The 16,061-nt window shown below is 38.8% G+C and overlaps 1 long non-coding RNA gene across 2 annotated transcripts in view; it reads left to right on the top strand.

Annotated features, from left to right (window-relative positions):
• Positions 1-16,061, top strand: part of LOC148073834 (uncharacterized) — a 202,760-nt gene that overhangs the window by 93,953 nt on the left and 92,746 nt on the right. The window contains exon 1 of one of the 2 annotated variants that reach the window (XR_015712122.1): positions 2,372-2,393. The exons of the other annotated variant lie outside the window; for it this stretch is intronic. This is a non-coding gene — a long non-coding RNA (uncharacterized LOC148073834). Of the gene's footprint in view, positions 1-2,371; positions 2,394-16,061 lie in introns of those variants that run through there. 2 annotated transcript variants of the gene reach the window in all.

The raw sequence follows: 16,061 nt of genomic DNA, 5'->3' as shown, positions 1-16,061 counted from the left end.
TTGATGTTTGGCTATTTTTGGAATTTTTTTGTAGCCCTTCAAAGAGGCAGATTTACCACAAATGCGTGTGTTGCATTGGGGTAGAGAATTTTGTGTAATGCTGAACCATGGATTTGGGGTGATTAACTAAGATTCTTTGTACAGTTTGAAACTACAAAACTAATGAGAAAGCATATTGTTAAAATTGGTGGCTGTATTCCCTAGAGAAAAGTGATCTCAAAACCAGAAGCCTATTGGACTGCTAGCTTTCCAAACATCTGTTTGTGAACTCTGGTGGTAAAGACCGTTGCAATCCATGGTTTCACCAAAAGTATACCATCAGTAAAGCACCACAGCGTGAATCAATTTCAACTTTTACCAAGGTGAATAAGTGTGTTTCAAAATAAAAAGCCATTCAAAGTCTATATTTCCCGGAAGCTAAGTTGTGCGACGCTCAGTAGAAATACTCAATCGTGTACTTTTGTCACTGACACTTTGAAATCTGTCTATACAGAGCAAAGATGATTGTTCGGACAGGAAGTGAGACAATTTGATAGTGTTCATTTTCAATTTAAAACAGTTTGTGCAAAAACTTTTTTAATGCCGAAACAAACAATACGACATATCCCGTGATATGATCTCCAGGATGAAAGATATTTTCACTTCAGTCAATACAGTCATGCTAAGAGCGTGAAAAAACACACAACACAACAACAGCCCAGTCAAATAACCATGTCCTGGTTTATCGTTGCAATTCTCGCTTGATCAAAAGAAAACTGGAGAAGTTGTGGAGTGAAAAACTGGGTAAGAAGTGCAAGTATCTAATACCATAGTCTGGTGCTGTGACGAGTGTTACGCTAAAGCTTTAGGTTGGACAAGAACTCGGGCACCTAACCTACCAGAACCAGGGGCCAGAGCGTCAGGGTTTTTTATTGAAGATGATATAAGGAAATGATCTGAAAGAATTGTCAGTTTAAATAAAATGTTTTTAAGGGTACAGGTTTATGGAATAAGATATAAAGGCAACAGCTATAGGAACCCTATTCAAAGACAGACATCATGTATTCTTAAAAAAAAAAAAGTCACCTTTTAAAAACTATTGCTATTAAAACACATTTAAATATAAAATCATGTATTGTCAATTAGAAAATGTTGAGGGTAAAAAGTGTATAATTTCATTTATAAACCAATATTTAACTTATTAACATTTATTTAAGTCTTTTTATTGTTTATATTTGGAGTCATCGACCACTGGTTTGTTGTCTTCTTGTAGTTACGTCATTCTATAAATTCATTACCTTCAACATCTCTACACTTGTTTTAACAAGTATTTTCCCACTTGTATATATTTTGGATAGATAGATCATCTGTCCTGACAGAGTCCACCGTTGCCGCCTGATGTCAGTTACCATCTTTGTTCATTGATGGACATGAAATGGCTTCTATTGTTCGGACACAATGCGCCTCCATTCTGAGGTCAGATAAGCATAACAAAGTAAAAGTAGGGGGCCGTCAAACATCTAAAAACCAGAAGTGTCCGCGGCTCCCACTATTTACATACCAGCCATTCTCATGCGAGGATTAGCTCAAGACGTTACTGAAGCTGTGTCAACATTTTTATCAGGGATTTTTATGATGTTGCATTATTGTCACCGGCGTCTCCTCGGGCATCTCGGGATCAATTAAGTGTTGATAAATCAAAAGCAAATCAGGGAGATGTCGTTTGCCTCGTTGCAAGCATCTTAATTGTCTTTACATTCGCCTTGATGCTCCCTGAGTGTGTCGCCGCAGGGGCCTGATTACTAAACTTTTATTCTCAACAACTGATGTAAACAACGCCGGCTGATGGAGGTATTTAGCTCAGTCTTACTTACTCTGAGGTAAATACAACTGTATGGCGGCGTCGGCGGGCACGGGGGGCGAGAGAGGGGTCCACATGTCGGAGCTTGAAGGCTGCAGAGGTCTCCTCTATTGCCTGGGATTTTTGAATCCTTGCTCCACAGGAAGCCAGCCGGCTGGTTTGTTTAGCTGGATGTGATTTCGAGTGGCAGGAGGGGGTGTTGCCTGCTTCTATGAAACACAATGGGACATACTTTCTGAACAAGACTATTAGGCAATAATGACATGGCTCAAGTCCAAACCATTTGCTGTCCATGTCTGCAGATTAAAATCTGCCCCTCCTTGTATTAATCAAATATTGGCCTTCTTGTGAGGGCCGTGCATGAGTACATTCCCCTTAATCGTCCTTTCTCTGGGCCTAAAGCTGTGTTTTTATTGCAGCTTTCAGAAAATTACCACATTCTGCATTTTAATTGAACTGCTACAACGCAGGGGAAGCGGTGGGAATAGTCAACGCTGGCCGTTCCCTGCTTCAATGTGTTGTTACAGGAGGTTTTTTTTTTTTTTTAAACTCCGTTTGGCACGACTAAGAGCTTTTTTACTGCCACCGACTAGTACGTTGAATTTGTAAGTGCTTATATATGATCTGTGTTGTTGTAGGAATATCAAGGTTGTTTTTTAATAGTCGTCGATATCAGGTAAGTGGAATGATTGTTGGATTGAGTCAAAAGTCTCGGATGAAATTTACATTTCGTATTAATCATGATGAAAATTGGACAGAGATAGCATTGAATTCAGGTGTTTAGCTGATCTTATCATCTGTTATTGAATAATCACATGATCTCCTACAGCTGTGAGACTTCAAGAGTCACTTTTGTTCATCAAGAGTCTATCTTGTTCATGTTCAGGTCAAGCTGGATCAGCATCGCAAAGGCAAGTACCTGGCACAAATCCTGCCTGAAACATTCCCACACATATACTCAAACACGGTTGTTTTGGTCATGTGGTCTGGTGCGACCGGAAACATTCACTGTAACTTGATTTGAGTTGACAGTGGAACCCTCATAAATATGATCTCGATTTTAAAAATGTTCTTCCTAATGAAAATAAAATGTCTAAATGATGTGGTAAAATGTTTTTTTCTTAATCCTGTTTGAGCTAGTTCCTTATTTTATTTCTTTTTTTTTATAGATACAACAAGACAACACATTATCAAAAACTTTATTGACAAATAGCCAAAGGTTAGAATTTATACGTAGGGAACTCATAGCAAACATTAATAGAAGGAATACCTTTACTTACTTACTGTTAATAACCAGTAATTATGATGTTGTTTGGAATGACTTGTTTGTTAATGGGAACTATATAATAGGAAGTTTTAACTGTCTAATAAACTGCTCATAGACATTTAATAAACAGTGTTTAAGTAAGTGATAATAAAAGTTCATAAATGATAAAATAATGATGCTAAAACTTTCCATCCTCCAAATTCATAAACCATTTTATTTAGTAAAAATAGGCATAAATTAAGGTATTTATATTTTCAGAATCAGAATTATTTTTATTGCCATTTTCAGTGCAAAACCACCAAAAAGGTGGTTATTTGTTTACATACAATTATGATTATTATGATAATTATGTTTATTATATTATGAATAATAATAATCTTACAGCCTGAAAATCAACATATACTTTACATTAATTGTCAATGATTAATATAGATTATAGGTTTATATACAGTATATATATTGTAAATAAGGGTGTCTAAATATAAAGTTGTTTTCTAACCGGTTGCTTTATATGTATTTATGTATTTGTTTACGATCTAAGATTTTGAAAAAGGTAAACTTTCTTTTTGTCACCGAGCTTTTCCAGCGTACCTTTGCTGTTTTTAAACATTGTTTGAATTATTTGTGGAATTGGCTGCACCTTAATGACAGCACATAAACATTTGACTAAATGCACTATTAACATTTCGAACAAACAGTTAAAAAAAACAAAGGAACCCAGGAGTATCCGATTGCAGGAAATAACGACTCTCATTTTCTCTGTAACTGATTCCAGGAAAGGAGTTACATGAGAGAAAGAAGTCAAGCAGTGGGATTTAGAACACTGAACAAGATGGATTCTTCCAAATTCTAATTGGAGAACAGTTGATTTAATTGGTATCCATTTGGCTGACAAAAGAAAGCAAGAGTAGTGGGCCGGCAGGAATGCCTCTGGGGCCGATGTGAACATGAAGTGGCTCTGCTCAACGCTCAGGGACGGATCACTTCCAAAGACGAACCGTGGGAGCTGGCAGACCGGATTGGAGAGGGAGGAGAAGAGAGGAGGGGGACCGAGCCGACGCTGGAGCTTTCGAGAGAGAAGCATCTTTATTTGGAGAAGGAGGCCATTTTAAGGCGCAAACTGAACTCCCACTTTGTCCTGAAGGGTGTAACACGAGTCCTTCGGGTTCGAGGTTTATTTTTAGAACGCAGAGATTCTGCAAAATCAATTACATAACTGATGGAACTCAAATCAACATGGATTCAGATTAACTTACAAAACTAATGAGTGCATTTATGCATTCAAAAAAAGTTTAATTCAATTTTTACAAATCTTGAGCTTTATCCATTTTAATTTAAATCAAGACGGAACTAATTCAAGTTCTTACATTTTCAGAAGACACATGGGCTGAAAGTGAACTAACAGAAAAATAAATTAACTTTATGGTTTGTTTTAAAACACATCCTGTAACTAAAGCATGTTTAAAGGATGCTGAAATTGATTTTCTTACAAAAGTATAGTCACTGCTTCATGCTTTTATTTTCTTGTATTTCCTATATTTTTCATACAGCACATTGGAATCTATAAGCAATCAAGCCCAGCTGCAGGCCACATAAGCCTCCCAGTTCCAGTCCGTGGTGTCGGATGTATAACTCTCCTATGTTGGTAACCTTTACCTCCCTTTTGTTCTTTGATATCCTTATTTTCTTGCTTTAACTATATTGTTTGCTAGCTTATGATGTTTGCTAGCTTATGATTCTCATTCTCATCTATCAAAAATGATAATTATAGAGGAGGAAACTCATTATAATTATCATTTTATAGTACTTGTAATATCAACTTTGAGCTTAATGTGATAGCAAGTTACGATGGTGGGCCAGTAGCAGCAAAGTATTGTCTTTGAAGCTTATGATGCAGATTTTTTTTTACTGAAAGTGATGAATCCTTCGAAATATTTCTGGATCCAGATGGTTATATATTCCTTAAAATGTGATGGAAACTGCTGACCTATAGAGTAGTGAGGTATCCGGGTAATGCCCAAGAAACTAAGACGGCACGAGATACATCGAACAAGACGCAATGCGATGTTAACTCATTTTGAAGACTTGTATCCGAAATTAAGTAAAGTCCACAACTTTGACGCCCCTTCTTACTCTTCTCCTGTAATGTTGTGACCCCTTTAAGAGCTTCTAGATATTGTTATTTGAAGCTAATCGTGGTTATATATTATGGTTATAAACTGTATCAGAAGAAACTGTTATTGCCAGTTTTGTTAACAAAACATATATTTTCAGTGGTGCCAGTACAGAATAAAAGAATGAAATAAGATCAAAAAATTACAGACAAACAGAACTAAGCACCAAGGCAGAAATTCTGCGGCGCCGTTGAGTTATTACTTAAGATTTTTACTTACCTAGTGTCAAGTTGTGTTAAATGTAACTCTCGTTAAAACAATACTTTTCATGTTTAATTTCATTTTGAGAGATGGTTGCGTTTTCACTGAGCAGGAAGTTGACAGGAAGTTGTTTTGGAACCCTATTAGTCACTTTTCGTATTCAGTGACCCAAAAAACTCTAGTGTCGTGCGTCGCCACCGACAACAAAGGCATTGATCACACACAACGACTGCAACCTCAATAAGATAATGGGACAATTTTACTTTAATGACTCAATTCGTCACGGAAGTGTGTCAGATGGTAGCATCATATTACGGAGGCTAATCAGGTCGTCCGTTGTTTTCAGCGTCATATTTTCCTGTCAACATGGCGGCAACACAATTTCCAAATGGAACAGGCCATGCATCATGTCCCATGTCACTTTTTGGGCAAGTATACTGCGATGCAAGAGCACTAACCAGAGGTCAAAGTTCTTCTAATGACTCACATTTTAAAATGACGACACTGTAACGTAAATTGTTGAAGAGTTATTAATCTGCTAATTATATCAGTGCTGCTGTGATGAAATGACTGTTTGGCACCAGTTGGCTTGGAATGAGTTGGAATGTCAGCCAAAGTGAAAGTACAGACTTGTGCAACACATTTTAGATAATATAGAGTAAGGGTCACATAAAAGTAGCCTGTTCCATTAATGCATTGTTTAAATGAATCCCCATATAATGTATTACTTAATGGTTCTGTTTATTGTTAAAACAAAAAAGTGTATTTCATTGAGCATAAATAACACATTGGAAAGCAAACGTTGCTCTTACCAAAAGGAAATCAAATTTGTAGTAGACCTTTGGGTCACTTGTGGTGACCCCTGACTTAGCTTTGACTATACTAACTATTTAACTGTCTTTAGGTTTATTATTTTTTTCTGACTCAAAGACTCAAAAAGGTTCTTATTTAAGTTGTGATGTAAAGAGCTTTAGGTGAGGCGTTCCACATGGACATGTTCTTGACCTCAGGTATATTCATTCACAATCTTTTTATTGTAAAGCGGAATTTAAAACCATTTTTTCTCATCATCTAGACCAGGGGTAGGGAACCTGGTCCAGAAAGAGCCGCAGTGGGTGCAGGTTTTTGTTCCAACCGATCAAGCATGTACAGTTTGACCAATGAGGTTTCAGCTGAACAAGCAACACCAGACTGACAATCAACTGATTGCACTCCTAAGACACCTGATTGGATAAAATGTGTCCTCTTGAATGGTTGGAACGAAAACCTGCACCCACTGCGGCTTTTTCTGGACCAGGTTCCCTACCCCTGATCTAGACTACAAGTTTGGACACACCTAAGACTACAAGTTTGGACACACCTAAGAGGCTCGTTTCAAAGTTTTTGCCGCTCTGGCTAACCTTTGCTTCGTAAAGTTATGATGGTCACTCGTTTACCTTTAATTTAGCCAATTGGTTCTTGTTATAATACGAATTATAACAATACGTCTCTGGGCTGTGTATCGATCACAACACAACTGATGGACACAACTCCATTAAAAAGTCAAGAAAGTCCACAAGACACACCTGTGAAGTAAAAAAACATGTCATCAAGAAAACGATAGAAGTAGTAAACATAAAAAATGTGGCTACTTTGACTATAAGACATGTTTTCAGTTATTTTAATTTACCTGTTGAGTGCATAATTCCACATGTATTCATTCATCATTTGGATGCATTCAGTGAGAATCTACAATCTGAATAGTTAAATAAAGAAAAACTGAATGAAAAGGTTTGTACAAACTTTTTGGCCTGCACTGTATTTATTTACAAATCTTATTGTAAAACTAATATAAAAGCACATTTTTTCTTCATCTATAAGGCTGCCCACAAGCGTCAACTCCCAACTGCTTACAATTTCTGGCTAATGGTCGAGAACAAGTGCAATTTCTGACAGCACCTGCCACTAAACCCTTAACTTCCTAAAAAATAAGTACTATTTGACCTTTAAAAAAAAAACATTAGATAGGGTCCAACCTGAATCTAACCATATCGCTGCAGTTTTAATATTAAGATAAGAACTCTGTTTTTAATTCTCTATATTTTGTCTTAAAAGGAGGGTTTATCGTCCGTTACAGGATGGTAAAGATGAGATAAAGGGATGTGTGAAAAATATAAAAATAAGAAATACCCTTGGGTCACAGTGAAAAACATAAACATTATATTCAAAGGGATTAACACCAGAGTTTAGTAAATATTTTGGCAGGTCATAAATGCCTTACATAATGTGATGCCTTAAACACAATAAAAGAGAGTGGACACGGCTTTGCAGAACGACCTTTAAATCCTCCACAAACAATTTTTACTTGAGTATTTCTAACGCCTGTGAAAAATGCTCTGAGCTACGCTAAGTTAAGATGAAGAAGAATTTAGCTTGAAACGCTACGTCGAGATAAAACCGGTTCTTAAAAATAATGTGTTTCAGTTCCATCCTCTTATATACTCCCCCTTTTGTTTTCTGAGAGACTCTGCTGGAGCAGAGAGGAAGAATATGGTTGGAGGTGCAGGAGCTCGCTCAGAACAGAGGAAGAACGCAGGTGTTGCAGTGTTTTTACTGCCTCTGTAGAGAGGAAGGGTGGGAGAGCGAGGGCACATGACCTGGAGGGGGTTCAGAGGCAGGGGCTGTGCTTGAGAGACCTCCACAGCCCGCCTCGGGGGGATACAGCCACTGCTTATCTCTTCCTACACTTTTACTTCTTTTTTATCCTCTTCCACAGTCCTGCTTTCATTTCCCTTTCCTCCCGGGCCGAAGCGGGATGAGCATTATTTCCGAAACCAAAGCGGCCCATTGTATTATCTGCTGACACACTGCGACTGGAAATGTCTCCCCTTCTTCGCTTTTTTTTTTTTTTTCCAGCGAAATATTTGAACCCGAGCGGACGATAAATCTCAACGCTCCTGGATTAGCCTAGTCTTTTTGGTCGTTTAATGAGTCCGGACCCCGGTTTTGGGGGCACAACACACACATGTACATACAAGGCGGGTCGCACAAAGACTCGGGGATGTTATCGCGATGACACCACCGCTCTTCTTTTTCTTTTTTTCTTCTTCTTCCCCTGGACTCACTTTTAAAAGCCTAGTTACAGTGGCTCTTCCCTCGGCCAGTTTTAATCCTCCCGCAGTCTATGACGGCTTTGCCCTCACCTTGCCCACCACTTAAAGAAGCAATCTTTCAAAAAGTCCCCTCAAAAGCCTACGTGAATGTGCGTCCGCTCGGAGGAGAGTGCAGTGCGCTGATGGAGAATGGGCCCATTCCTGATGTAAATGAAGAGATGCATATCAGTGTTAATCCATTGCTTTGTAGTCACGGCCATACCCAAAGTCTGTCTAATTTCCCTCACACTCCCTTTTGCAGCCAGGAGTGTATCGATCGGCAGTAATTGAAGTGTACTTGATAATCCGCGAGGCAACAGGGGAGAGGGAGACCCTCAACTCTCACATCGATGCACAGAGAATAGGGGGGCTGAAGGGGTTGTGTGTATTTGAGTGTGCGGTCTAGAAGGGGGGCCCACTAATGTATGGGCGGGTAAGGCAACACCCCCCTCACGGCTTCTTCTCAGCTGATTAAACTCATTGAGAGCCAGACAAGTGGAACAAATAGATATAAAGGTTTGCCTGGCAGCTTACAGCCATTCAGATTTCTTCATTGAAATGGCGAGCACCAAACGTTTCGCGGTCGCCCCCCGAACGAGTGAACCGCTGGAACCGGCTGACTTGGAACTAAACGTCTCACTTGAAAATAAGAGAAGAAAAAACACTTTATTGACTCGTCCATTCCGACATTTTTTTTTTTTACCTCTAATTTCTCGGTACCGTCCAAGGAAACAATCTGTTGCCATGTTTTCGACATCAAGTCAGCGAAACCGTTTGGTTAGCAAATCACAAATGGTTTATGGGTTAAATCAAAGTTCACACAGTTGTTGAGTTGGGAAATGTAGTGTGTTTTGGGGAAAAAAAAGTTTCAGTTTTGAAGGCCAAAACTGCCAAACTTTATGAAAATAAATGGTAAAAATCTATCTTTTGTTGCCAAAGTCAATCTTCAAACTTTGGGAAATTGGAAAGCTGAAGGTTCACTTGAAGTTTTGTCAAGCAGCATGAAGGTTGTATCTCGTGCACAAAACACCAGCTTTACTTCCACAGTCCACATAACCTGTGTGTTAATACAGCTGTTTGAGAGCTGACCATTTAGCATGTCAAGCTAAGACGGTACAAAAAATAATAATTCACAGATTAATTATGATGTGTAATTAATTGATCTAATTAATCTCTTTCTTAACATGTTTGTTATCTCAGGGTCAAGGTGACCCCATGTGTTTTGGTATCCCTTATTTTTTCCCTGGCTTCCAGAAATACATAAGCAGTTGCGGATGTTGAGGCCTTTGGGTCACTTTGACCCATAGGTAACACAAGGATTAATTATCACCTAAAATCTGCCATTTTTTTCTAACCTTTAAATTCATGATTGTGGCAGATCACCTGGTTGATATTCAAGAAAAAAAATGGTCTTTATAAAGTTTATTTATAATGTAAATGTACTGCTATATTTGAGACTAAAGTAGTCCCATGTGTTGCCTGCAAACTTTACTTTTAAACATGGGTGAATATTCATGTGTTCTTTTGACTGTTAAATTATCAAAATGAAAATAAATAAATGTTAAGTGCTGCAAGTTAATATATCAAAATATATAATATATATATAATCATATAATATATAACATATAATGTCCATTGTAGCCAAAGAAAACGGCAAAATAAAACACATTTTACACACTTAAAGATGAAAACAATTAGATGCAATTTTATAAAGCACTAATTATGATTTAAATAAATAACTTAAAGCACATTAAACTCCAAACTAAGGGAGCTTCACTGTCAAGTCTTTAAGAAGGATCTTGAAAGAACAGCTTCTTTATTTTCTACATAAGATTCACCATTAAAATCCCACAAAAATATAACTAAAACTGTATTTATCTCAATGAGTTATAAAGGGATGTATTTAGGTTTTATCAATCACTTTACTTCTTAATAGAAATATGTAACGGAATTAAAACATTTATAATTAATTGAAGCTTTCAAAAAGCTATTTTTGAGGGATTAAAATAATTTAAAATGGGACAGATTATAGTAATCTGAGTTAATGATGCTAAAGACAACCAGTAGCAACACCTGTTTTTTAACACTTTCATCCGATACCGTTGCCACAGCGAAGTCATTGTCTGGACGACAATAAAAATATCCGTATCGTGTTCATGTCTGACCGAATTGTCGGCGATGTCATCGTAAACTTGGGTATCCCTGTGAGTTGGCGGCTGGAATAATAAAGGGCATGCAGATTAAACAGATTAGGGAAATGTCTCAACTGCAAATGTTATGGGATGATATCGTCATGAAGTCATTACAGTGATGATTATGACTTGGCTGACTTGATGATGGTTCATCTCGGCTAATGATGTTGATGTCAATCACGGCGAAGACGGTGTCGAGCTAAGATTAATTAAAATGAGCAATTAATGTGCAATACTTTCACCAGAAATGTTGCTACAGAGCGACACCAGGGACTTTTTTTTGTTCAGTGGAGAGGAAAGGAAAGCTGGCTGACAGCAGCGCCGTCCTTCACTTCAAGTGTTTTTTTTACTAATAAAAGCTAGAAAAAACATTTCATGTATTGAAGATGAACTAATATATTAGATAGATTTCTGACATTGAACTTATCACGTTTTATCCACAAATTCTACACAGAATCTACCAATAAGAAAACACACAATCACTTAATGTTTTCCCTGCGGGGTGTTTCCTTGAACATTTGAGATTAAATTGAGTTAATGCCAACATGCATATCTTCACTCTGATTCAGGAATGTCTGTGGATTCCTTCTTCACCGTTGTATTGTACAGGTTTAAGTGGAAAGTAGCAGAGAAATTATTGGGTTTTATTAAACCTTGTTGTTGTTTCTGGAGGTAAAACAATGGATACTACAAACACCTTTGTTTTCGGGTCACCGGGTCGCTTTGACCCAGAGATAACACAAAGGTCATAGAACATTTATCTTAAATGGAGGGTCAAATCAGGTCTGACCTACTGACGACATTCTTGCTTGAACACTGTATGCCTTTTTTTATATTAAGGTTTAAAGTGCTTTATTAAAAACGGGCAAATTAATTTACTAATTTTAATACTAAATATAAAGTTTTGCATATCCTGGCGAGTCTTCCGTACAGTGAATAAGATGTAAAATTCTGCTAAAATAATAATAATTTAACACTTTCCACCTCCGCTAACCCTGCAGAAGATTGGGAACAACTATTCATTTTTAATTGTTTTTTTTATGTCTGGTCATGTGTCAATCTTTATTGGTAAACAATAGAACAGGCTTATCTTTATCTTCGATAAATCTTATTAATATATAAATTCATGTCATTTTAGCCACCTAGCATTGAAATGCTAATGTTGCTCACCTTTAAGTAAAATGCTGAGTTACCTTATGATGCTAATGCTAATAATCCTGGGCCGACTCAAACAACAGACGGAAACTCTTATCTCACAATGTAGAGAAAATAAAGGTTTGCTTTAGGAAGCTTTTGTTTTTACTCAACACTTTTTAGCACCATTTTTCAATACCAATCCAACAAACTTTTTGTTTTTGTTTTTATTTAACCATTATAATGATTATTTTGATGAAGTTAAATTTCTTTTAGGCACACCCACAACTCGTACCTCATTCCATAAAGTACTGCAAAAGTTCTAATAGTAGATTCTAAATCCATTAAATACACATTGAATATCTACTTAAACATGGTATATTTTTACATCATAAAATTAAATCTATTTACGATCGCATGTTTGGGTTCCGTCCTCCTCCGTGACACCGGCGCGTTACCCCGTCTTTGGGACTCGAACTTCACCCACTTTAAGCTCTGTTCGTCCGCCGGGAGAGAGAGAGAGAGAGAGAGAGGTTTGACAAAGATCAAACCGAGGAAAGAAAGAAATAACCATAACTCCTTCCACTGCCACGCCGCCCTGCGTGACCCCAGTTTTAAGTGGGTAGCAGGTAATTGCCGAGGCGGTGTTACCCATCAGCCTACAAGTCCATGTGTGCTGTATGTGTCATCTCTATTTATTATATTCTGCACGCTCCCTGGGCCTCGGTAATCAATTTCACAAGGATACAGGGCTGATATCAGCCGCCGTGCACATTATGAGGCGAGCCCTCCTCTTATCAAGTGCAGAATTGCCGGCTAGAGGTCATGAACAGATAAACAGGGATGTAACAACCCCCCCCCCCCACACCAAACGCCCCCTAACCCTACTCACCTGCCCCCCAGTGAACACAAAGGTGGGAAGGTGAGGTTGTGAGGAGGGTACAAAGAACAAAACACTCAGCAAGGAAGGGGTTGTGAACCCTGTGAGGTTCTTCTTGTTATGTCCGACCTTCAGATTTTCATCATCAGAGCTTCTCGCCCCGCTTAATAATTCGCCGTCTTGTTCATGTGTGCACATGTGGGTGTGCGTTTGTTTTTGTGCAGAAGAAGGGTGTGTTGGGGGGGGGGGGGGGGGGGTTATGATGACTGTAGACACCCTCCGTCTGATTATCTCCAGGAACTCTTCACAGACCTTTATAGACCGAACAGAAGTCCATCAATCATTGCTTCCCCCGTGTCAGAAAATCACCACCGCTGGGATGGTTGCGGCTGAATTATGTTTCCAGCGGCGCGCGTCAAATAATCCCTTCACAATAAAACAAAAAGGGCCGAAAATTAAATCTGGAGATTCCTCGAGAACACCTGGGTTTAGTGCTGACGGGAAATTTGATATTAGATATCAAATGATGTACTATTTAGAACCAAGGGGTGAGCAGTTGGATTTCTGTAGGGGCCACGTTGACTTCAGTTGTGAGGGGTCCGCCTTGACACTAGAAGGAAGCGACGAAGACAAACAAAAAGTTTTAAAATAATAGAAATGGAAAACAAAATATGAATTTTTTAAAGTGTATTGATGATCTTGCATTAAATAAAAATACAATCTTATTGTATCTTATTTAATTGGATACCTAATTTATCCTCAAACCTGCGACATGATTTTCTAGGGCCCTCCATTTATTGTCCAACTTTTTATGGGTCCAGGCAGAACAAGGGACATTTTTTTTTATTCAAAGACAGATGTTATGGAATAAAGGTAATCGCATCAAATGTTTCCATTTATAGAGCTTGAATTGTATAGTTTAAATTAAATAACACATCAAATAAGACAAAATGTCATCATTGAAATTACACAGAAGTCCACTAAACATCAAACAACACAATTAGTTTGAATGTAAATAACAATTAAACCATAATGAATAATATATACTGTATATATTCTGAGGATAAAAAGTTGAGAAACCAATAATTTTGACATTTAAAAAAAAAGTTATTTGATACTTTTTTTTACAATTAAACTACAAATAATCATAAGAAAATGTCTGATACTCTGACACTGACCTCATATGGGTCACATATCTACAGTTAGTGGTCTGTATAGTTAATTATCACTTCTTTATAGTTAACTCATACTGGTTCAGAGGTCAACTTGCAACCAAAAAAGTAATTTTCAACATGATAAATCTTTACAACAAATAATATGGCCATGATAAAGATATTAGCAATTATATAAATATATATATTTATATATTCAACTTAAAATAGGGAGTAATATCAGAAAAACAAAGTTCTGCCTTTGCGAAAGCTTGAAATTGGAAAAAACAAAAAGGAAGAAGCGCGAGATTATTTTATACTTCAAACACAAAAAACATCCAGCAAAGATTCGCTGCATCTTCAAAAACATTTGGTCGAAAACACTTTCGAAGTCAATTGACGGCAATTTCCGTCTTCATCCCATCATCCCGTCGCGATCCTAAGGGGGGGGGGGGGAATCCAAATCCCCCGTTAAACAGCGATCGCCTCTGAAAAGTCGTGTCCGAGTGTTTTTTTTGGCGAAGGATCGCTCGTGATGGTCGTGCGGCGGTTGAAATGTCATGCAGTTGCATCAGCTTTAGTAAACATTAATTATGAGTCCATCTCTGTTTACTCGTGGAGACACCCGGGCGGGCAGCTGTGCATATTTACCGAGAGGATTGGATCTCCATGTCTCTATATTTCGGGGTGATATCCCTATATTATCGACCCTGTGTGTACTAGGGTGTGGGGTTTGGGGGGGTGGTTGTTGTTAATGACTAAATAGGTCAGCGGGAATCATGTTTAAGAGATGACTGCAGGATGAGTGTATCATCTCATGTCCAAAGTTAAGTCTTAGTCACCTGCCTTTTGTTGCAGACGCCCCCCCTTCTTCCTTCTCCCTCATCCTACCGCCCCCCCGCCTCCTCCTCGCCGCCGCCGCTCAGCTGACCTTGTGCAGCCTTTCCAGGCCACAGACTTGATGAGTGTTTTTTTAAGCCCATCCCCCAACATCCCTCGGCACATCCGCTCCGTCATTAAACCCTCCACCCGTAGCTTTAGGAGCCAACCATATGGTGCAGCTAGTGGAGTGTTGCAACAAAAAAAAAAAAAAAAAAAAAAAAAAAAGCTTTTGGTCATAATCTGATGAATCTTTCTCAGAAAAGAGGTTTTTCTATGATGACATCACAAGCGATCGCCTACAGAACAATCTGGTGTTTCCTCGCCCCGCGTCATGTGACGTTGGAAGCGACGAGTAAAGGAAAAAAGGTTGAACGGGAGCCTCGAGAGAGAGAGAGAGACACGCGCAGCCGCTGATGGATTATAAGCGTACATTTGTTGCGTCACTTCACTTTAAGAGAGGGAGTTCGAAGGGAAGAAAAAAAAACGCCTGCAGAAGCTTTAAGATGAAAGGTTGCCCCTGGAGTCGTTCGGAGGCCCGTTTTTTTTCAAAAGCCCCCGACGAACAATAGTTGCCAGTCGCACAGTTAAGACATGACCAGTTGTCTGGCAACATGTTTAGTATGCGGCCAGCAGAGCGTGTCGCACACACACACACACCACACACACACACACACACACACACACATAGATAGAAGAGATGTTTCGCGGCGGCTCACACCGTCCAAAAAGAAGCTATCAATTCCCTGACATGGCGGTGAATGGACGTGGCTGATGTTCTGGGAGATGCTATCGCCACCAACACTCCCGGCCGGGCGCCCCACAATGGAAGGCCCGAGAGGAAAAAAAAAGGGCGAAGGAGAAGCATGCACTTTAGTGAACACGGGTCGGTGTGTGCGCTCGAGCGAGCGAGAAAGAGAGAGAGAGAGATACAGGAGGTTTGTTATATAACCGCTGAACCAGTTTTGTCGTTTGCGGAGAGGTCAGTCTGTAAGACAGCTGTGCTTATTGAGAGGAAAAAAACGGTTTCAATTTGTTAAATCTGCTGTTCGATAAGCCGCCGTCGGATGTCAGGTTGTGTCAGTTAATGTCAAGGCAGGATTTTCTTTTGCCCCTCAATATTGTGACTCTGTTTATAGCGACCTACTGACCTAAAAAGGCTGCAAAACCAAATGTGGTCACTAAACATAAGCTCATCTCCGCTCAGCGATG

This window comes from Callionymus lyra, chromosome 8 (assembly GCF_982586985.1).
Source record: "Callionymus lyra chromosome 8, fCalLyr1.hap1.1, whole genome shotgun sequence".
Classification (NCBI taxonomy): domain Eukaryota; kingdom Metazoa; phylum Chordata; class Actinopteri; order Syngnathiformes; family Callionymidae; genus Callionymus; species Callionymus lyra.
The sequence above is the reverse complement of the archived record's forward strand: the minus strand, read 5'-3'. Positions and strand labels throughout refer to the sequence as shown.